Here is a 24,662-nt window from a genome sequence, read left to right as displayed (position 1 = left end):
TTATAACGGGGAGAGGGGTGCACGCTCCAGTACAAATGAACCTCGTCTCAGGCATTATGTCAACGCACAACCATCTGGTGCAACTCACGTGGAGTGTTCATTTCACATGGACATGTCACCGCCTTCTTTTAGCAATCTACAACAGCACATTTATAATCAACAAAACCGTGGTCTTGTTTGAATAATTTATCTGTCAGTACCGGTACAATATACAGCTTATACCGGTTATATTTTCTTGTTTGATCAGCCTACAGATTGTATATTTACCTGGGTAAAGTTGACTTGAAGATCACAGGTGAACACACGTTATATCCGAATGACTGTAATGTACATGAATCAGATGCTTGTCAATATCCCACTGACTCAGCACGTGCTTATTGTGCTGTAATTACCATCCCCGGAATAAAGCCTATATCAACACCACGGGTATAACAGTTGTCGATTTCAATGTCAATTGCACATCAAGCACGAGGCGAGCGAGGATTCCCGATCGCTGGACAGTTCCGTGTGCGAGTTGGCCTTGTTTATTCCAGCTTGCGGGCGTGTGTAATAATACCATGTCATGAAACACGAATGGTATGCCACCTCGGTGTATAAATCGATACTCGACAGTCACTGACAACGTAAACCGGCCCTCACCGACTGAGGTGGATTATAACTATGATATCACTCGTCTTGTGTCTCCTGCCTTCCACGATGTACAGCCCAGCCGCTACGCGTGGATTAATCCCCAAGTCCGCCTTTATTCTTACAAGACATTGCAACGTTCCGCAAGGGCAGCCTCACAACAAGGAAATCAAATCAAACGTTTGTTTACCTGACCTCAATCAAATGTCAAGTGGAATGTGTTACTAACATCCGATTAACACGCTAAGTGCAATGTGTTGCACCTGAAGAAAAGAACAGGTTTTTCCACAGATTAAATTATCGTTTCGTCCGTAACCCAGGAATTATTTTTGTAAGCAACCTTCGCCCAAGGCCACGAAATGCCGCGGTATATGTGGGTACATTGTATGTTGAATACCTGCGTTTCCCGGTAAAGCTGTCACAGGATTGTCGGTGTGTGCAGATCGAGCTTGACCTGACCCAGATAGCGGCTTTCACCTGCTTCCTTTGGATGTCACACCTGAATGCTCGGCTTATTCCCAGGGATCTAATCGAACACACCCATGCGTACACACAACCATTCCGCTGAAACCAGTGCGTCAAATCGAACACGCCACGTCGAGGGTAATTGGCTCAGCCGTTGTTGCCGGTATGAATGAATCTCGTGCCTTTGAAAGCTGTTGTTTGTTGATACGCGAAATGTTCATCGTGATGTAAAGGAGTTCTTCAAAAAGTGGGAATGAGCATGTATTGAGCAAAATATCGTCATAAAGAGTAACACTGTGCAGGTGCAAAACAGTGTGTATGGTATCGACCCCTTTCGGCTGACATATTGATTTTGAAATTATCAGGTTAAATGGATAAATATAAATTATTGAGTTCAGTTAGTATAATATAAGTCTTTCGGCCTGCTGTTTAAAGTAATATCCACGAAAAAGCCACAAAAAATAAATTCCCGATGTGACAGATTGAGAGTAAACATTCCTGTGGTCATCCTGGCGTAAGACCTATACCTGTCTACCAACGCCAGGGTGTGTGGTCAAAAGGTCACGTGGTACAAATAATCGGTTGGACTTTTATGAGTGAGTGAGTATGGTTTACGCCTCATTTATCAATATTCCAGCAATATCACGGCGGGGACACCAGATATATGCTTCACGCATTGTATCCTATAGGAAATCGAACCGGGTTGTTGGCCAGACGAGCAAACGCTTCAACCACATGGCTACCCCTACATGCAGAATACTCTTATATACTCATAACCAAACGAGGAATAAAAATGAAAAACCCCATTTCCTCCCTTACATGAAAACCCTGAACACCATTCAGTAAAATGTACAATCAGTAGCAACTGTTTACTCTGTCTGAAAATCATTACCGTGTGTTTTTCAGACAGGCATGTGTGTTTTTAAACAATAATTTCTTATTTCCACTTTGTTAAAGTTTCCTTCACATTTACGGTTTTATATGACGTTTGACAAGACGCTTATCAAATTCAGGTGTGTATGTAGTAGTTACGGTGCGTGGGTTGTCTGGGTATTTATTAGGGCTGTGCAATATAACCGGTTTACCGGTATTTACCGGTTCAGACATGAAAACGATACGTATTGCGATACGCTGATCGAAAACCGGTATTTTGACTTGCATTCGGGAAACGTCGTAACACTCGGAAATCTTCGGATATTTCCTTGTTTCATTTGTGCCAAATATTATTCACATTTTTATTTTATCATGATTAAAATTTGTTATTAAAGCTTAATCAAGCATAGTGATTTTGTTGTGTTTTTGCTCTATAAATCAAGCAGTAACTCGATTATAAGTATTTTTTTGTTTAAAAATACTTCATGCAATATATTGCAATGCATATTGCAATACATGCTTTCGCATCGCAATATATCGCAATATGAATATTCTCTGCAATACCCACCCCTAGTATTTATGGAAGGATTTACATATTTATCTTATGTGTACTAAGTAACCTTCTTTTTCCCGGCTATACTTAAACAGTTAAGATATTAACTATATATTAACCACTCATATACCCCTTCTGTAATCCGTAACCGTCTGAGTGTAATGCCTGATTACATACCTAACTATCACCATCACCTGCACCAATAGCCCCGTGACGACTATCGTGTATGAGTGAGTGTTTCTCGCTCCTTTGGGGTAGGTTTGGTAGGTTATAGCGGTTAAAGCGTCCGCTAGTCACACCGAAGACCCGGGTTAGATTCCCCACTTGGGTACAATATATGAAGCCAGTTTCTGGTGTTCCCGTTGTGATATTGCTGGAATATTGTAAAAAAGTGGTGTAAAACCATACTCACTCACTCACTCAATTATCGCCCTTTTAATCACATGATCAGTCACATGACATTGTGTAAGTTACATCAAGGTGTGCCAGCTTACACTGGAATAATGGATGTACTGAAGCGTTCGAAATAATCAGGGACAATCAGGGATTCGAACACACGTTCAGGGGGATACTGCCCCGACTGAAGAAAGCCAGTCACCACATCGAGTTCAGATCACGTTACACATGTCAAAACGTGAAGTCTTTTTTTTTTAATGCTAACATTTATTTTTCACATATTTTATCAACATGCAAGACCCCTCTCACAAAACCGGTTTTTACATGGGTTTTAATTCCAAACGTATTTCAAAAAACAAAAAAACATCTTTGGAGATGTAACTGATGCGAATCCTTGCCCCGGAACAAACTGAAAGCAGACTCTCGATGTGTGGTATATCGATACACTTAAGTCTACACCAGTACGGTGGGGATTCTATCCTCGAAATAATCCGTTTCTTTATATCAAATCGAGTACATGGAAATCCCTAAAGTGTGTTTACTATCGGCGAAAGCAGCGTGTAAATTAATTATCAAGTCGGAAGTATTTCGGAATAGACAGCACAACAGTCGAGACAGTCAGCACTTTTGTAGGATATCCAACACCAGTGTGTGTGTGAGAGAGAGAGAGGAAGAGAGAGAGAAAGGGAGAGAGAGAGAGAACGCGGGAGAGAGAGAGAAAGGAAGAGGGACTAAGAGGGAGGGAGAGAGGGAGAGAGAGAGGGACTAAGAGAGGGATAGATAGAGAGGGGAAGGGAGAGAGATATAAATGGACAGAGAGAGAGAGGGAGGAATAGTGAGAGAGAGGGACTAAGAGAGAGAGGGCGAGAGGGGAGGGAGAGAGAGGGAGGGACTGAGAGCGAGTGAGAGCGGGACTGAAAGAGAGGGGGGATAGAGAGAGGGACAGAGAGAGAGGGAGGGAGAGAGATATATATGGACTGAGAGAGAGAGAGGGAGATAGGGGGACTAAGAGAGAGGGAGGAATAGTGACAGGGACTAAAAGAGAGGGCGAGAGGGGAGGGAGAGAGAGTGGGAGGGAGAGAGAGGGACTGAAAGAGAGGGAGGGAGAGAGAGGGACTGAGAGAGAGAGAGGGAGGGAGAGAGTGGGAGGGAGACAGGGACTGAGAGAGAGGGAGGGAGGGAGAGAGAGGGACTGAAAGAGAGGGAGAGAGGGGGTGACACAGAGAGAGAGAAAGAGGGGGCGGGGAAGAAACCATTTTGGGTGTTCCCCGCCATGGTGTTAATTCCCCGCCGAATATTCATAATCATCAACCTGTCACTTTGATGTCAGTACCAACTCTGCAAACGGCGTTATAAAGCATTCATACATTATTTACAGAATTTTAGCTCGGATTAGTTTTAGGAGGATCCTGGGTTACCTCGTCAAGAAACGCTGCACTCCACATGCGCCCTCATGAAACAAGACAGTTTAACCAGAAAAAATCACAACCTCTAAACCTGATGTAAATTTAACCAGTGAACAAGTGAGTGGGTATAGTGAATGGGTATAATGAATGAGCGTGTGGGTGGGTGAATAGGTAGAGTGAATGGGTGTGTGGGTGGGTGAATGGCCAGGGTGAGGGCGGGATATGTTGGTGGGAGACTCGGTTGTTGGTTGAGGGAATGAATATTTCTTGACACCACAGCATACATTCCAACAATAACTGTTTGACAACCAGATAAACACGTGACAGTTTAACAATCAACAACCAGCCACTGTTTATGCGGGCAGTGTCTACTCAGTGCACCTGTACGCTTCACGAGGTCACGTGGTCTCCCCAGACAATCAGTTCCTTAACGATGACAAGTAATCGATACAACGAAACAAATTCCGGATGTCTACTGTTCAACCAGCACCACCGGCATTCATTAATATCGGCAGTATCAGTCTACACAAGACATTTCTTCTGGGGCTAAGATATATTGCAAGTGGTCGGTGCCATACGAAGGCAGACGGACTGTAGTGCACAAATACACCTATTTCTGCTGTAGTGACTAGCGATGGCGATATGCAGTTATAACATAAATGGGATATGAAAATGTTAGTCTCAATTTTGTGTTATGTTCTTTTCAGGATGACAAATATTTTTCACATATTTCACCTCACGCATATGACCATGCACGTGTGTTTTCAGTGGGGTTGAAAAAGAAGTTCAGTTTTTCCGCTTAATACCCGTGGAGATCCGGATTTGAATTGGTCTTCAGCAACCCATGCTTGTCGTAAGAGGCGACTAACGGGATCGGGTGGTCAGGCTCGCTGACTTGGTTGACACATGTCATCGTACCCAAACTGCGTAGATCGGTGCTCATGCTGTTGACCTCCGGATTGTCTTGTCTAGACCTGATTGTTTTGTTGTTTTCAATCATAATGATATAGCTTGTTTATGTGTTTGTTGTTTAACGCCGCACTCAGCAATATTCCAGGTATGGCGCCGGTCTGTAAATAATAGAGTTTGGACCAGACAACCCAGTGATCAATACCCATGAGCGTTTCGCGGCAAACAAGTGATTGATAACACAACCACAAGAACGTCTCTCTGTTAAAATGCGATATTAACCACTACAACTATACTATTCCAAAAAGAAACGCATAACCCAGAAATCTGTTGCGAAAATGTTTTATTTTCAAACATGTATAACTCGTCCACAAACAGACTTTAGTACATGAATTTTTACATCAGTTTAGAAGAAGGTACTGTCTATACAACCCAGTGGATACTTTTAGATAACGGAGACGTTGAGCGCGATGGTGACCACGTAGCATTGTCCCGACGTCGGGTCTCCTGGCCCTGTCCAATCTCTCTCAACCTGTTCCGTACAGTTTGACCGGAAATCCTCCGAAGTCCAGGCACCCTGGCTGCTGTGCTCTCACCCGTGGCAGTACGATCATGCAAATGGAGTACCCGGATGTACTCGAGGTGTGCCTGTACGGGGAGAGTCATTTGTTATCCCTGTTTGGTTGTAAATAGCTGCAAGCAGTGATATCGTGCTCAGACTAACATTCAGACGCCTGGGAGCAGAAAATTGGTAATCCCCAGCGTGCATTCTTTCAATGGCGATATTCCGTGTCGCAGCGTCAAGACGTGGCGTAGTGATTTGACCTTGAAACTCCTTCAAAACGAATGGCGATTTCCGAAAGTAATCTGGATTGTTTTAGCCAGACAGTGCATGCTCTTTGCTGCACAATGTCAACTGGAAGGTGATTTCTGTTGCGTTGTGGCGATGCCTTTTTAATTCTTGTAAGAAATCTCATCCAAATCAACATTTACAGGTAAAGTCGATTTTCACTTGTGCAATAGTGTAAAATCATGTTATCAACACTTTTGTTACATATTTGGACGATTGTTTGTACACAATTGGTAATTAATAGATTTTTAAAAATGCAGACGCCTATGCGTTTCTTTTTGGGGGATAGTATATGTTCAAGAGAATGTTGTAAATACGGCTAAATGTAAGGTGCAGCATGTTTGTCACCTATAACACCTTACTCTGCGTCTAACAGGGCGTTGGGGTAGCCTTGGTTAAACCGTTTGTTTGTTCGACATGATGAAGACCCGGGTTCGAATCCCTCCATGGGTACCATATGTGAAGCCCATTTCTGGTGTCCCCTGCCGTGATATTGCTGGAATACTGCTAAATGCGGTGTAAAACTAAACTCCCTCACTCACTGCGTCTAACATGACTATATCTCCGCTGGAAAACCTGTAACCAAAGAAAACAGTCAGTTCACGACACGGGTATATTTGACTTTGCTTAAATAATTCCAAATCAATAAGTGCTACCAGGGATAATCTACAACATTAGTCGTCCTGGTGCTACGCAAGTCAGAAATGCACAACCCTATAATTCTTTACACATGATCTAATGTATGAAGTGCATTTATGACATTCGTAATGTTAATTGATCTAAATATATTTTAGAAACGAAAAAAGTACCTATACCTCTTTCCACTGACTGGAAAACCCGATGTTTCGGTCGGCTAATGTGACGTCACGGTAGTTCCAGGAACCATGGTGTGTTTGGGCTATGTGCTCTTGAAAAAGAAACACGTCATATCAGTACAGCGTACACATAATTACCAATTCACCTATTCACAAACAAAACTTGTTATGTATAAGTATGAATTCAATTAAGCGTTTTGTCTCATTCACACGCTTAAGAGTAATAGTGTTCCCGACTGCTTGAAGTGTTTCGCCCAAACGCACGCTGGGTTTTCCCCATTAACAGTCACGCGACAGTTCGATATGTGGAGCCCTCCAATGAACGACAGTTCCTGTATAACATCAGTAAACAAGGACCACATCAGGTAGGTGTCGTGTTGTAGTATTGTTTTAGTGACTTATATATATCCTATCTCACCTGTTAGAACCTGCATTGTGCTCGTCACGTAGTTCTAGCATAGTGCCCGTGATTCCACCGTGTCTGCCCAGCTATCTGTCAGTGAGCACCGCACTGCAGTCGAACCGGGTTTCACGTAACCGAGGCACGCTTGCCATTCGACGGGTAGGCTGTCTCTCGGACCCTGGAGAATGAATTAAATTGGAGTGCTACTCAAGCACAGAAGGATTTGGCAAGTTCACATCACCAGCCCTGCATCATTCTGTGGACATGACTGGTTGTTCACTATCAACTGAGGAATTGCAGTTACTGTCTGCTTGATCGAGTTCGCAGGCCATATTTGCGTACAGAAATTAGTAGCTGAAAGCACAGGCCCCACTGCGGGTCAGAAAATCGATAAACTGGTTTACTATCCAGCGCCCCTACTATATAACATGTAAAGGTTCATCACAGAAATATGGTGACATGATCGAAAATGGGACAATTACGCACACATCAACCGATATATCTTATTTTCAAGGTCTCACAAATATCAAAAGCTTTTGTCCATATCTCTGATGTGTGTAGGAGGCATATACACATGCTTCACCTATTTTTGTATACTTCCGGCACAGCAACTCGGTCTTTGGCGATTTAATAAAAACTATCAAATGCATCCCCACGGAAAGCGCATGTATATGCCCCCTACACACACTGGAGATATGGACAAGAGCTTTTGATACTTGTGAGACCTTTAAAATACGATATATTCATTGACGTGTGCGTAATTGTCCGCTTTTCGATCATGTCACCGTATTTCTGTGATGAACCTTTATTACATGTTATATAGTAGGGGGGCTGGATAGTTTATAGTTTACCAGGGCTTAGTTTATCGATTTTCTGACCCGCAGTGGGGGCCTGTGGCTGAAAGCGTCACTTACCTTTGTGTCAAATCACAATGCAGTATTTCATGGCTACAGACTAAACTGGGCACTGAGACTCATAAATCTGTTAAACTATAAATCTATAATTTACTGACGTGTTTATCCGAGATCTATCGCGTATACATTTTCTGTAAGTTTGTAATTCTAAGGTTTGGACAAGAGTTTTGAAATCCACAAAAATCAGGATACTGTACACCAGCCTGGTTCCCGTGGCCTGTTGCGCTACGCTTGTGCAGGAAGGTTAGTGGCCTTGCAACCCCTGGAACCACGCTATTCACGGTAATTCTACTTTCACTTTCGGGAGAGTAGAAAATCAGGTAATTCAGAATGTTTACATGGTAAAGGTTCATCTCTTCCCGTTTTTTGTTTGTTTGCTTTTTATCAAAAGTGTGTGTCACACACCGGGTTGTTTCAACGTTGAGTCCCCAACGTTAAAATTAGATTGAAAATAGGTTGTTTCAGACGTTGAGAATATCCGACGTGGTCCGTCAACGTTAAAATTAGATTTGAAAATAGGTTGTATATGAAAGTTGTTTAGACGTAGATATCCAACGTGGAATCAACGTTGAACATTGGTTGTTTGTTCCGTGGTTGTGTATGGGAGGTATTATGCTTCCCTGTAAATAGACTCGCACTTCAACTTTAAACTACACTAAAGTAGCACCAAACTCGTGCATCCAGTTAAAATACCCAAAAAGCTACCTGCAATAAACAGTGTTCAAACAGAAAATTGCAGTAAAAATATTTACCTGATAAAATACTTTGTTAAAATTCCACATTCAATATAATGTTCATTTAAGTTTTATGTCAGTTGGACGTATAATTCCAGTAAGAAGAAAAGAGTATTCCAAATTAAGAAAAACTATTTACTGTTGTATTGTTATCTTGAAAATGTGGAAATTGTCCCGAGAAGACATTTTGTCTGAATTTCAGCTATTAGACCCCTGAATTCACACAATGCAATTACTTTCACCATGAAAGGGATCCAAGATGACCAGGAACTATACCTGAAGACAGCACGTAAAACAAGTCACTTTTCATGAAATCTTTATTAACACACACACACCCAGAGAAACGTGGTTTAAAGCATAATGTAAAACATCACACATGACATTGTCTGTAGGTGATCTCTGTTGTGCTAATAACACAATATGTATCATCTGCATATAGCATTAAACTGACATTTACGCCACCAATTTCAATACCACAGTTCAGATTTTTCAACACAATTACAACTCCAAAAACACAATTATCAGCTCCTCTTCTTTCTGCCACTCCCAGCCTGGCGGTCAGGTGGATACTTCAGAAACGTTCCTAACTATTTCTTGAAATTTCCTTCGGATGCATTCCCATCTCATTCCCATGAGATAGGACACATTCTGAAATTTTATATTTAAATACATGAATAATTTATATGGAAGATATATTGTCTTAAATGATTCAAGTATTTGTTTAATCAATCACTTGAAAGGTTCATTTCACTGCTGTAACTTGGCATGTGAACATATGTAGCATGTATATGAACAGCATCAATACAAAATATGAGGAAAAGTGTAAACAATTTATATTTTCAACTAAAGGAATGGAAGTTTTCGTAAACATTTTCAAAGAAAATCCTCAATTGCAAGTTGATTATTCAATTAGACTATGAATTAGGATGAATTAGACGATGCTTTACTGTCATATATTATTTGCTACGGTCATGATGAAAATGCTGCATTTGGTAATTAACTTACCAGAGATGATTGAATACAACCTTGTATTCTTAAAAGAAAACTTGCCGTTTTGCCCATCAACATTCATTCTTGACATCAAATTGTTTGACATTGTCCTGCAAAACAATGGAAGATTGTTGTTATTCTGTCAGATTTCGTTTTCTTTAGAGATTCTCGGAAACGATTATTTCAAATTAAATAGGAGTTGTACTGATGTAGCAATTTTGCTAACAGGAGTCATAAATTGTAACAAAAGCCATTTTACATTAAATGATAAGAAAACAAAATGGGTGGTGGTTCACAGGTCAAAGAACAAGTCTATTGCGGGAGGTCTTCCAACACCATTTATTCCCAAACATAAATGAAAACAATAATGAGCTCTCATAAGTATACAATATATTCTCTATTATCTACTCTCTCTCTTTGTCATTTGTACACTCATAAAACTCAGATAAAAACTTCTTCATAATTCAGAAATGTTTACACTTAATCTCTTATAGGAACGCTTAGAAAATCTCTCATATAATGAATTAAGTGTTCGTATAATATCTGCGACGTCATAACTATGCTTCTCTGAATCATGAACAATAAAATAATGAGATTAAACTCTACACTGCCAGAAATAATCTATCATACCCTGAATAATAAGACATTGAATAACATCTCTTACAACTCCAATCTACACTCAAAAAGACTTAAATGTACTCGTAAACAAACATCGCTGGCACACGCAAATTCTTGGAAACAGTGTATCGCCGACTCTCAATTCCAAGAAATGGAAGTCCTACTCCATTTGACCAAAGGGGTGACAGGTGGCCAAAACATATTGAAATGTAGGTCATACACCGAAAATAACTCTGATTTAAAACACTACAAATATACACCTTCTCTCTAATATACTCGATAGATGATCTTGACAAGGGAACATGTACATAAAATGCTGATATCTAACAATACCTGTACTCTAAATAATGGACTCTTCCAAATCTCAGCATGTTTTACTGCACACACATTTAAATGCAAAATAATGAAAAACCTACACGTTGACAATAATAAAAAAAACATCATATTCAAATTCTACAGCTGACCAAATACCTGAAGAGAGTGTCTCCCAGCAATAAACATCTATATATCTCTATAAATTTATGACTTCTGTCCTCTCGCGTGCTATCTCGCATCCAGCTCTTTACGGCGAAAAACAATATGGCGCCAAGCAAGGGAGTGCTAATTAAACTAAACATCTCCGGGAGAAATCATTGTCAAATTATTCTCTTACATGATCAACCTTAATATATAAATGAAGATAAAGACCAACTATTATCACCAAAAAAGACCAAACATTATCACAAATATTCAAAACAGGTGGTAATGAAAGAGCATTATCGTCTTTCTCTTAAACTTTGTGGTGGATATACTGGAAACAATTGAAATGTTGAAAACTTGTTACCTTAGCATTGCTCCTTTTATGTGATCCACAAAATTGCTGCCACCCAATCTTTGAAGATGAGATTTCTGCAAATTCCATTAAAATTATATCTTATTTCATAATTAAATGTTCCTTACTAAATTACTTCTTTTGTATGTAACATTTTAACCATTAAGAGACATGAATCATCACACCCTTCCAAACAAGTGTAAGAATGAAAGTCTGTGGGTGCAGTTTTGTTAATTGTCCCATCAAAGAATCATTAGTGAAGTTACACATTTTGTAAATAAAAAAAAGTTCAAATAACTTAAATACAATTTCATCCTTAACAAAGACTTGCACAAGACATTTTGATGTGAATTTTCGTTGCATGATCTGAGAAAGTATTCCTTTCGCCATTCAACAAAAAGAACAACATATTAAACATAGTGCGTGTGTACAAAAATGCTGACCCCCTTAGCTCCCCTGAACAAAATGGGTGGAACACACACACACACACACACACACACACACACATACACACACACACACACACACACACTTAAAATCATCATCACCACCACCACCCCCAGCCATATAATTATGAACGGTCCCTTATATTGATATACTTCATTGATTATTTGAAAATGCATATTTGCAAAATTCAAATCAGGTGGTGGGTACGAAAGGAAATCTTATTCGATTATATAAAAAAATGCCAAATATATGCATGCAAATATATTGAAAAATAACAAAACAAGTTCATGGAAAACACGGGCTTCCACGAAATTTTGAGAAACATGTACGTGACATATAATATACCGGTAACCTTGTGAGATAAACATGAGCCCTAATTCGGAGTTTCTTGCTACATTGACCTGCTAGATCTAAACAACATTGCTACGTTTTCCTTATACATGAAGGACATACTTAACAAATAAACAGATGTTGAAAATAGAACGATATTGTGTTGAACTTCGCCAAAGTGAACTGACAACGATCATCTGCCTTTGCGCGCGCGATAATTGTGCGCATGTCCGGATATGGCCAAACGAGGCGATCGAAAGGTCAACATCTGGCATGTGTTTGAAAGCAAATTGTCGGGAATTATACAATTTTGACAGTTTTGTGGGAAAATATCAAATGTAATGCAATTCGGATAACTGATGACTTTATACCTAAAATCATTGATGTTTTCAATTGCGATTTACGTAATATTTCCGTCCGTTGATCGATGCACAATCAAACAATATATAAGATTATATCTGTCACTAGCTCGAGCTTGATCTTTTATGAAATTAATGTTCCGAAATGATAGTTGCTAACTTGGATACCTATTACCAATATGAATTATGTATCAAATTTGCCAAGGAAACAATTAGTTGACATTTTGATGGTTCCTTACGTTGAAACAACGTTGACAACCAAACAAATCTCGACTAACTTTCTTTGGTCGCATGATAAACGTTGAATCAACGTTGATGAAAGGTTGATCAACCAAACAACCAAAATCCCAACGTTGATTAAACGTTGACTCAACGTTGTGTGCCCGCTGGGTCTCGTACAACAAACCAACAGTGACGTGTAACTCGCATTTCACACATGAAGAACTCATGGTGATAGTGGTTAGAAGAATGCTACATGTGAATTCCATATTATCACCAGGTGTAACCTGTTTGCTTTTAAGTCCATCAGACTTCATCAATTGAGCGAATAGCAGTGTGGTGATCCCACTGTTCTTTTGTATTTCAGTTAAGGTAACAAAGATCTAAATGTCATCTCCTTGCACTACATAGCTTAAGAGAACGCCCGCCATTACCGTCAGCCAACCTTAGGACAAGGACCTCTGTGTACCCAGTCAATGGCGTCGGAGGGACAACATGACAAAGGAATCATTTACTCTCCTTCAAACTTCCCTGTACGTCAGATCCAGTCAACGGCTTCAGAGGAGACACGGCCGAAAAACATGCCTTACTTTTCAAAACTATTCCCACAAAACATCCCATCATTGCGTTCTGGGGAATCGCGAGGCCTTACAGCTACTGATGACTTTCAACAAAACCGACAAGGCAGGCGATCAACTTCTTCAGTGTCAGCACAACCAGCAACCATGGTTGTGGGACCCTCAAGGAATCACCTCCCGTGTCACACCAGAACTTCTTTAGAGGAGACTCGACCCAAAGCCACTGCCAAGTTTCCAGTAAATTCCAATCCTCGTAACTCCCAGTCAACGGCGTTGGAGGAGACCTTACGAAAAGGCATCTCTGCGTTGCCTGCAAACACCAACTTTTCAGACATACGCCCACACCACACTACACCCGCGAGTGCTCAATACCACACTTCAGCCGCTGGTCCTCCCCAGCACTACACTTCAGCCGCTGGTCCTCCCCAGCACCACACTACAGCTGTGAGTTCTCCCCAGCCCTACACTACAGCTGTGAGTCCTCCCCTTCTTCCACACCAAGCTGCATCTGTACCTCCAGAAGAATCCACAACTGCCTCCAACATCCCAGCCTCGCGACGGGGTCGCCTCTCTCGCAGTGAGTTCATACAAGTAGGTGATCACAACGACATCTACAAGATAGCTCAGATGACTGACTTCAAGGATGCCAAAATCAACCAAGTCGAGATAAACAATCATTATTACCACTGTAATAACAGCAGACGCAATGGCCTCCATAAAGATGTGAAAACAGAATCAGACTGCAGGATTGAAGTGACCAACAGACAATGTTCTCCAAATGACTGGGATGGTTCTGCTGCCACAGATGGTTCACGTTGTGGGAGGAGGCATGCCGATGACCTGGATCAAGACAGTTGCGGACCGGTGAAGAGGCACAAGGCAGATCTGACGGAAACTACCTTCACGAAATCAGATTGTTGGCAGGAGATGCCCCAAAGAAACCACACTAGGACTGGAGTGTCAGCGTCCTCGGCTGAAGGTTGGGATCAAAATTCTGTCAACCATGACTCTGTATATTCCCAGATTCTATCACGTGATAGCTTCGTGCGACACAGCAGCTATGAGAAACACGAGATGACGTCAGAAGGTGGTAGTATCACTCTGCAGAAATGTACGTAATATGTTTAATACGTAATATATGCCAGTCCAACAATGTTAGAACTGATCTCAACCCGTGAAGATCCGGGATAAACTGATCTTCAGCAACCCATGCTTGTTCGAAGAGGCGACTAACAGGATCGGATGGTCAGGCTCGCTGACCTTGTTGACATGTGTCAACGGCTCCGATCGATGCTCATTATGTCAATCACAAGATTTTGTTGTCCTGACTCTTTTATCTACAGATCGCCGTCACATAGCTGAAATATTGCTGAGTGCGGCGGTAAACAAAAGTCCAAACTCAGCAGCCAATACTGATATGGTAAGTGAGGGAGTGAGTTTAGTTTTACACCGCCTTTAGCAATATTCCAGCAATATCACGGTGGGGGACACCAGAAATTGTCTTCATACATTGCTCCCATGTGGGGAATCGAACCCGGGTCTTTGGCGTGACAAGCGAACGCTTTAACCACTAGGCTACCCCACCGCCCCTTTGGTGGTCAGGCCGGAGTTTATCGTTGTCCATAATATCAAGGTTTATCTAGTCAGCGATTGATTATCCAGAGGTTGGTGTCGGTTGTCTAGGGACGGTAAAGAGCCTGCGATAAAAATAAAATCACCACTCTCGCACTTTTTTTTGTTTAACAACTAAATATTCCAGGTGATTCACGATTACTCATTCTTCCTTCCAGGTTCTCAGTCGATCATCTGTATAACAGACAGCGTGAAGATATTCGACAGTGACGGCGAGATGGTCCGGGAAGGTGATGTGCTCTTCATAAACAGCGAGGGAGGGTATTACGGCGTGTACATAGGTATGTGGACCTACAGGGAGGTATTACGGTGTGTATGTGGACCTACAGAGAGGGTATTACAGCGTGTATGCGGACCTACAAGAAGGTATTACGGCGTGTATGTGGACCTACAGTGAGGGTATTACGGCGTGTATGTGCACCTACAGGGAGGGTATCACGGCATGAATGTGGACCTACAGGGAGGGTGTTATGGCGTGAATGTAGGTATGTGGACCTACAGGGAGGGTAATATGGCATGTATGTTGACCTAGAGGGAGGGTATTACGACATGTATGTTGACGTTCAGGGATGGTGTTACTACATGTATGTGGACCTACATGGAGGGTATTACGTCATGTATGTGGACCTACAGAGAGGGTATTACTACGTGTATGTGGACCTACAGAGAGGGTATTACTACGTGTATGTGGACCTACAGGGAGGGTATTACGGCATTTATGTGGACCTACAGGGAGGGTATAACGACATGTTTGTGGACCTACAGGGAGGGTATTGCTACGTGTATGTGGACCTACAGTGTATGTGTACCTACAGGGAGGGTATTACGGCATGTATGTGTACCTACAGGGAGGGTATTACGGCATGTATGTGGACCTACAGGGACGGTATTACGGTGTATGTGGACCTACAGGGAGGGTATTACGGCATGTATGTGGACCTACAGGGAGGGTATTACGGCATGTATGTGGACCTACAGGGAGGGTATTACGGCATGTATGTGGACCTACAGGGAGGGTATTACGGCATGTATGTGGACCTTCAGGGAGGCTATTACGGCATGTATGTGGACCTACAGGGAGGGTATTACGGCATGTATGTGGACCTACAGGGAGGGTATTACGGCATGTATGTGGACCTACAGGGAGGGTATTACGGCGTCTATGTGGACCTACAGGGAGGGTATTGCTACGTGTATGTGGACCTACAGTGTATGTGTACCTACAGGGAGGGTATTACGGCGTGTATGTGGACCTACAGGGAGGGTATTACGGAATGTATGTGGACCTACAGGGAGGGTATTGCTACGTGTATGTGGACCTACAGTGTATGTGTACCTACAGGGAGGGTATTACGGCATGTATGTGTACCTACAGGGAGGGTATTACGGCGTGTATGTGGACCTACAGGGAGAGTATTATGGCATGTATGTGGACCTACAGGGAGGGTATTAAGACATGTATGTGGACCTACAGGAAGGGTATTACGGCATGCATGTGGACCTACAGGGAAGGTATTACAGCGTGTATGTGGACCTACAGGGAGGGCATTACGATGCGTATGTAGGTATGTGGACCTACAGGGAGGGTATTACGGCATTTATGTGGACATACAGGGAGGGTATTAAGACATGTATGTGGACCTACACGGAGGGTATTATGGCGTGTATGTAGGTATGTGGACCTACAGGGAGGGTAATAAGGCATGTATGTGGACGTACAGGGAGGGTATTGAGGCATGTATGTGGACCTACAGGGAGGGTAATATGGAGTGTATGTGGGTATGTGGACCTACAGGGAAGGTATTACGGCGTGTATTTGGACCTACAGTGAGGGTATTACGGCAAGTATGTGGACCTACGGGGAGGGTTTTACAGCGTGTATGTGGACCTACAGGGAGGGTATTACGGCATGTATGTCGACGTGCAGGGAGGGTATTACGGCATGTATGTGGACCTACAGGAAGGGTATTACGGCATGTATGTGGACCTACAGGAGGGTATTACACATGTATGTGGACCTACAGGAGGAGTATTGCTACCTGTATGTGGACCTACAGTGTGTATGTGTACGTGCAGGAGGGTATTACGGCATGTATGTGGACCTACAGTGTATGTGTACGTGCAGGACCTAGTGGTATTACGGCATGTATGTTGACGTGTAGGGAGGGTATTACGGCATCTATGTGGACCTACAGAGAGGGTATTATTGCATGTATGTTGATGTGCAGGGATGGTATTAAGGCATGTATGTGGACCTACAGGGAGGGTTTTACGGCATGTATGTGGACCTACAGGGAGGGTTTCACAGCGTGTATGTGGACCTACAGGGAGGGTATTGAGGCATGTATGTGGACCCACAGGGAGGGTATTATAGCGTGTATGTAGGTATGTGGACCTACAGGGAGGAGTATTACCATGCGTATTGTGGACCTACAGGAAGGAGTACCACATGTGTATGGTCGTGCAGGGGAGGGTATTATGCACATGTATGTGGACCTACAGGAGGGTATTACGGCATGTATGTTGACCTACAGGGAGGGCATTACGGCATGTATGTTGACCTACAGAATGGAAGGTACTAGCTATGTATGTGGACCTACAGGGAGGGTATTACTACGTGTATGTGGACCTACAGTGAGGGTATTACGGCATGTATGTGGACCTGAAGGGAAGGTATTACGGCGTGTATGTGGACCTACAGGAAGGTTATTATGGCATGTATGTTGACCTGCAGGGAGGGTGTTATGGCATGTATGTGGACCTGCAGGGAGGGTATTATGGCGTGTATGTGGACCTACAGGGAGGGTATTATGGCGTGTATGTGGACCTACAGGGAGGATATTATGGCGTATATGTGGACCTGCAGGGAGGGTATTATGGCGTGTATGTCAACATACAGGTAGTGTATTACAGCATGTATGTGGACCTACAGGAGAGGGTATTACAGGCATGTATGTGGACCTACAGGGGAGGGTATTACAGCATGTATGTGTAGACCTACAGGTAGTGTGATTACGTGTATGTGGACGTCCAGGGAGGGCATTACGGCATGTATGTGGACCTACAGGGAGGGTATTACGGCATGTATGTGGACCTACAGGGAGGGTATTACGGCATGTATGTGGACCTACAGGTAGGCTATTACGGCATGTATGTGGACCTACAGGGAGTGTATTTACACAAGCATATATGTGGACCTACAGGAAGTGTATTACAGCGTGTATGTGGGCGTGCAGGGAGGAGGTATTACGGCAGCATGTGGACCTACAGGAAGGTATTACACAGCGTGAATGTGGACCTACAGGGAGGAGTATTACGGCATGTATGTGGACCTACAGGGAGGTAATACGGCATGTATGTGGAACTACAGGGAGGGTATTACGGCATGTATGTGGACCTACAGGGAGGGTATTACGGCATGTATGTGGACCTACAGGGATGGTTTTACGGCCTGTAAGTGGACCTACAGGAAGGGTATTACGGCATGTATGTGGACCTTCAGGGAGGGTATTTCGGCATATATGTGGACCTACAGGGAAGGTATTACGGCATGTATGTGGACCTACAGGGAGGTATTACAGCGTGTGTGGACCTGCAGGGAGGCTATTATGGTGTATGTCGTGGACCAGGGAGGAGTATTACAGTATATGTGGACCTACAGGGAGGGTAAGTTACAGGCATGTATGTGGACCTACAGGGAGGAGTATTACGGCATGTATGTGGACCTACAGGGAATGCATTATTACATGTATGTGGACCTACAGGAGTGTATTATATAGCGTGTATGTGGGCATTGCAGGGATGGTATTACGTCAAATGTATATGGACCTACAGGGAGGGTATTACAGTGTATGTGGACCTACAGGAGGAAGTGCATTACGGCATGTAAGTGGACCTACAGGGGAGGTGCATACAGCGTGTAAGTGGACCCATAGGGAGGGTATTACTACGTGTATGTGGACCTGCAGGGAGGTTTTTAAGGCATGTATGTGTACCTGCAGGGAGTGTATTACGGCGTGTAAGTGATCCTACAGGGAGGGTATTACGGCATGTATGTGGACCTTCAGGGAGGGTATTTCGGCATATATGTGGACCTACAGGGAAGGTATTACAGCGTGTATGTGGACCTACAGGGAGGGCATTACGATGTGTATGTAGGTATGTGGACCTAAAGGGAGGGTATTACGGCATGTATGTGGACATACAGGGAGAGAGTATTAAAAGCATGTATGTGGACCTACAGGGAGGGTATTATAGCATGTATGTGGACCTATGTGGACTACAGGTATGTAATAAGGCATGTATGTGGACGTACAGGGAGGAGTATTAGAGAGCATGTATGTGGACCTACAGGGAGGAGTAATATGGAGTGTATGTATGTGGACCTACAGGGAGGGTTATTACAGCGTGTATGTGGACCTACAGTAGGAGGTATTACAGCAAGTATGTGGACCTACAGGGAGGGTTTTACAGCGTGTATGTGGACCTACAGGAGGAGTATTACAGCGTGTATGTCGGCCTATGCAGGAGGAATATTACGGCATGTATGTGGACCTACAGGAAGGTATTACAGCATGTATGTTGACCTACAGGGAGGAGTATTACACAGCATGTATGTTGACCTGCAGGGAGGGTATTATACTACGTGTATGTGGACCTACAGGGAGGGTATGCAGCATGTATGTTGACCTACAGGTAGGAGTATCACATGAGGTGTATGTGGACTTACAGGGATGGTATTACTATGTGTATGTGGACCTACAGTAAGGGTATTACTCGATATGGACCTACAGTTAAGGGTATTAAGGCATGTATCTAGACCTGCAGGAGGGTATTATAGTGTATGTGGACCTACAGGAGGGCAGTGATACAGACATGTATGGACCTGCAGGGAGGATATTACACTGCGTCTATGTGGACCTACAGGGAGGGTATTGACAAGCGTGTATGTGGTCCTACAGGGAGGGTATTACTAAGTGTATGTGAGACCTACAGGGAGGAGTATTACGGCATGTATGTGGACCTACAGGGGAGGAGTATTACCTAAGTGTAAAAGGTGGACCTACAGGAGGTATTACCTACGTGTATGTGGACCTACAGGGAGGGTATTATTGCAGTATATGTGGACCTACTGGGAGGGTATTATAGCGTGTATGTAGGTATGTGGACCTACAGAGAGGGTATTACTACTTGTATGTGGACCTACAGGGAGGGTATTACGGCGTGTATGTGGACCTACAGGGAGGGTATTACGGCGTCTATGTGGACCTACAGGGAGGGTATTACTACGTGTATGTGGACGTACAGGGAGGGTATTACTACGTGTATGGGGACCTACAGGGAGGGTATTACGGCATGTATGTGGACCTACAGTTCTGGAGGTATTACGGCATGTATGTGGACCTACAAGGGATGAGTATTACTACAGTCTATGTGGACCTACAGGGATGGTATTACTACGTGTATGTGGACCTACAGGGAGGGCGCATATGTGGACCCAGTATGGCATGTATGTGGACCTACAGGGAGGAGTATTATAGCGTGTATGTGGTCCTACAGGGGAGGTATTACGGCATGTATGTGGACCTGTAGGAGGTATTACAGCGTGTATGTGGACCTACAGGAGAGGTATTATAAGCGTGTATGTCGACGTGCAGGGAGGTATTACAGTGGCGTATATGTGGACCTACAGGGGAGGAATGTTACAGCATGTATGTGGACCTACAGGGAGGTATTACGGCATGTATGTGGACCTACAGGGAGGAGTATTACGGCATGTATGTGGACCTGCAGGGGAGTGTATTATAAGCGTGTATGTGGGCGTGCAGGGATGGTATTACATTAGTGTATATGGACCTACAGGGAGGGTATTACAAGCAGTGTATGTGGACCTACAGGGAGAATTACTGACATGTAAAGTGGACCTACAGGGAGGAGGTATTCACAGGCGTGTAAAAGTGGACCCACAGGGAGGAGGTATTACTACGTGTATGTGGACCTGCAGGGAGAGTTTTAAAAGAGCATGTATGTGGACCTACAGGAAGTGTATAACAGCGTGTAAAAGTGATCCCTACAGGGAGGGTATTCACGGCATGTATGTGGACCTACAGGCAGAGGTATTACAGCATGTATGAGGACCTTCAGGAAGGGTGATTAAAGAGCATGTATGTGGACCTACAGGAAGGATATTACAGCATATATGGACCTACAGGAGGTATTAAGAGCATGTATGTGGACCTTCAGGAAAGAGCATTACAGGCATGTATCTGGACCTACAGGGAGGGTATTACGGCATGCATGTGGACCTACAGGGAGGGTTTCACAGCGTGTATGTGGACCTACAGGGAGGGTATTGAGGCATGTATGTGGACCCACAGGGAGGGTATTATGGCGTGTATGTCGACGTGCAGGGAGGTCATTACGGCATGTATGTGGACCTACAGGGAGGGTATTACGGCATGTGTGTTGACCTACAGGGAGGGCATTACGGCGTGTATGTGGACCTACAGGGAGGAAATGCAGCGTGTGTATGACGTGCAGGGAGAGTATTATGGCATGTATGTTGACCTACAGGGAGGGCATTACGGCATGTATGTTGACCTACAGGGAGGGCATTACGGCATGTATGTTGACGTGAATGGAAGGTATTACTAAATGTATGTGGACCTACAGGAGGGTGATTACCTACGTGTATGTGGACCTACAGTGAGGGTATTACGGCATGTATGTGGACCTGAAGGGAAGGTATTACTACGTGTATGTGGACCTACAGGAAGGGTATTATGGCATGTATGTTGACCTGTAAGGAGGGTATTATGGCATCTATGTGGACCTGCAGGGAGGGTATTATGGCATGTATGTGGACCTACAGGGAGGGTATTATGGCGTGTATGTGGACCTACAGGGAGGATATTGTGTCGACTATGTGGACCTGCAGGGAGGGTATTATGGCGTGTATGTCAACGTGCAGGGAGCGTATGACGGCATGTATGTGGACCTACAGGGAGGAGTATTACAGCATGTATGTGGACCTACAGGTAGGGTGTGCATACATGTATGTGGACCTACAGGTAGGCTATTACGGCATGTATGTGGACCTACAGAGAGTATATTACGGCATATATGTGGACCTACAGGGAGTGTATTACGACGTGTATGTGGGCGTGCAGGGAGGGTGTATTACATGTATGTGGACCTACAGGGAGGGTATTACGGCATGTATGTGGAACTACAGGGAGGGTATTACAGGCATGTATGTGGACCTACAGGGAGGGTATTACGGCATGTATGTAGACCTACAGGGAGGGTATTACGGCATGTATGTGGACCTACAGGGAGGGTATTACAGCATGTATGTGGACCTACAGGGAGGGTATTACGGCATGCATGTGGACCTACAGGGAAGGTATTACAGCGTGTATGTGGACCTACAGGGAGGGCATTACGATGTGTATGTAGGTATGTGGACCTACAGGGAGGGTATTACGGCATTTATGTGGACATACAGGGAGGAGTATTAAGACATGTATGTGGACCTACACGGAGGGTATTATGGCGTGTATGTAGGTATGTGGACCTACAGGGAGGGTAATAAGGCATGTATGTGGACGTACAGGGAGGGTATTGAGGCATGTATGTGGACCTACAGGGAGGGTAATATGGAGTGTATGTGGGTATGTGGACCTACAGGGAAGGTATTACGGCGTGTATTTGGACCTACAGTGAGGGTATTACGGCAAGTATGTGGACCTACAGGGAGGGTTTTACAGCGTGTATGTGGACCTACAGGGAGGGTATTACGGCATGTATGTCGACATGCAGGGGGGGGTATTACGGCATGTATGTGGACCTACAGGAAGGGTATTACGGCATGTATGTGGACCTACAGGGAGGGTATTACAGCATGTATGTGGACCTACAGGGAGGGTATTGCTACCTGTATGTGGACCTACAGTGTATGTGTACATGCAGGGAGGGTATTACGGCATGTATGTGGACCTACAGTGTATGTGTATGTGCAGGGAGGGTATTACAGCATGTATCTTTGACCTACGTGTAGGGAGGTATTACAGCATCTATGTGGACCTACAGAGAGGGGTATTGGCATGTATGTTGATGTGCAGGGATGAGTATTAAAGGCATGTATGTGGACCTACAGGGAGGGTTTACAGCATGTATGTGGACCTACAGGAGGGTTTCACAGCGTGTATGTGGACCTACAGGGAGGAGTATTACAGGCATGTATGTGGACCCACAGGAGAGGTATTATTAGCGTGTGTATGTAGTATGTGGACCTACAGGGGAGGTATTACTGCAGTGTATTTGTGGACCTACAGGGAGGATATTACTGGCATGTATGTCGGCGTGCAGGAGGAGTATTACACATGTATGTGTGAGCCTACAGGGAGGTATTACACGACATATATGTTTGACCTACAGGGAGGGTATTACAGCATGTATGTTGTGACGTGAATGGAAAGGTATTACTACGTGTATGTGGACCTACAGGGAGGAGTATTACAGCGTGTATGTGGACCTACAGTGATGAGTATTACAGCATGTATGTGGACCTGAAGGGGAAGGTATTACAGCATGTATGTGGACCTACAGGGAAGGTTATTATAGCATGTATGTTGACCTGTAAGGAAGGGTGTTATGGCATGTATGTGGACCTACAGGGAGGGTATTATGGCGTGTATGTGGACCTACAGGAGGAATTATTATGGCGTGTATGTGGACCTACATGGAGGATATTATGGCGTGTATGTGGACCTGCAGGGAGGGTATTATGGCATGTATGTCAACGTGCAGGGATTGTATTACGGCATGTATGTGGACCTACAGGGAGGGTATTGCTACCTGTATGTGGACCTACAGTGTATGTGTACGATGCAAGGAGGAAGTATAACAGCATGTATGTGGACCTACAGTGTATGTGGGTGCAGGGGTGGGGTGATGCAGCATTTATGTTGGCGGTGTGTAGGGAGGGTATTACGGCATCTATGTGGACCTACAGAGAGGGTATTATTGCATGTATGTTGATGTGCAGGGATGGTTTTAAGGCATGTATGTGGACCTACAGGGAGGGTTTTACGGCATGTATGTGGACCTACAGGGAGGGTTTCACAGCGTGTATGTGGACCTACAGGGAGGTATTGAGAAGCATGTATGTGGACCCACAGGGGAGGTGTATGGCGTGTATGTAGGTATGTGGACCTACAGGAGGAATTATTACTGCGTATTTGTGGACCTACAGGGAGGGTGATTACAGTGTGTATGTCGGCGATGCAGGAGGAGTGATACGGCATGTATGTGGACCTACAGGGAGGTATTACGGCATGTATGTTGACCTACAGGAGGGCATTACGGCATGTATGTTGTTGTGAATGGGAAAGGTATTACTACGTGTATGTGGACCTACAGGGAGGTATTACTACGTGTATGTGGACCTACAGTGAGGAGTGTTGCTGCATGTATGTGGACCTGAAGGAAGGTATTACAGCGTGTATGTGGACCTACAGGAAGGTTATTATAGCATGTATGTTGACCTGTAAGGAGGGTGTTATGGCATGTATGTGGACCTACAGGAGGAGGTATTATGGCGTGTATGTGGACCTACAGGAGGAGTATTATAGCGTGTATGTGGACCTACAGGGAGGATATTATGGCGAGTATGTGGACCTGCAGGGGAGGGTATTATAGGCATGTATGTCAACATGCAGGTAGTGTATTG

General features: G+C 43.9%; 1 protein-coding gene across 1 annotated transcript in view; it reads right to left on the bottom strand.

The window, feature by feature from the left end:
- Window positions 1-1,225, bottom strand: part of LOC124280067 (calpain-9-like) — a 53,694-nt gene extending 52,469 nt beyond the window's left edge. Inside the window, exon 1 of the mRNA XM_046715947.1 lies at window positions 268-1,225. The gene's annotated coding sequence lies outside the window, so the exon portion shown is untranslated. The remainder of the gene's footprint in view (window positions 1-267) is intronic.
- Between the last annotated feature and the right edge of the window lie 23,437 nt (window positions 1,226-24,662).

This window comes from Haliotis rubra, unplaced genomic scaffold (assembly GCF_003918875.1).
Source record: "Haliotis rubra isolate DU_JTF1 unplaced genomic scaffold, ASM391887v1 Scf1072, whole genome shotgun sequence".
In the NCBI taxonomy this organism is placed as follows: Eukaryota; Metazoa; Mollusca; class Gastropoda; order Lepetellida; family Haliotidae; genus Haliotis; species Haliotis rubra.
This window is presented reverse-complemented; position numbering and strand designations above follow the sequence as displayed.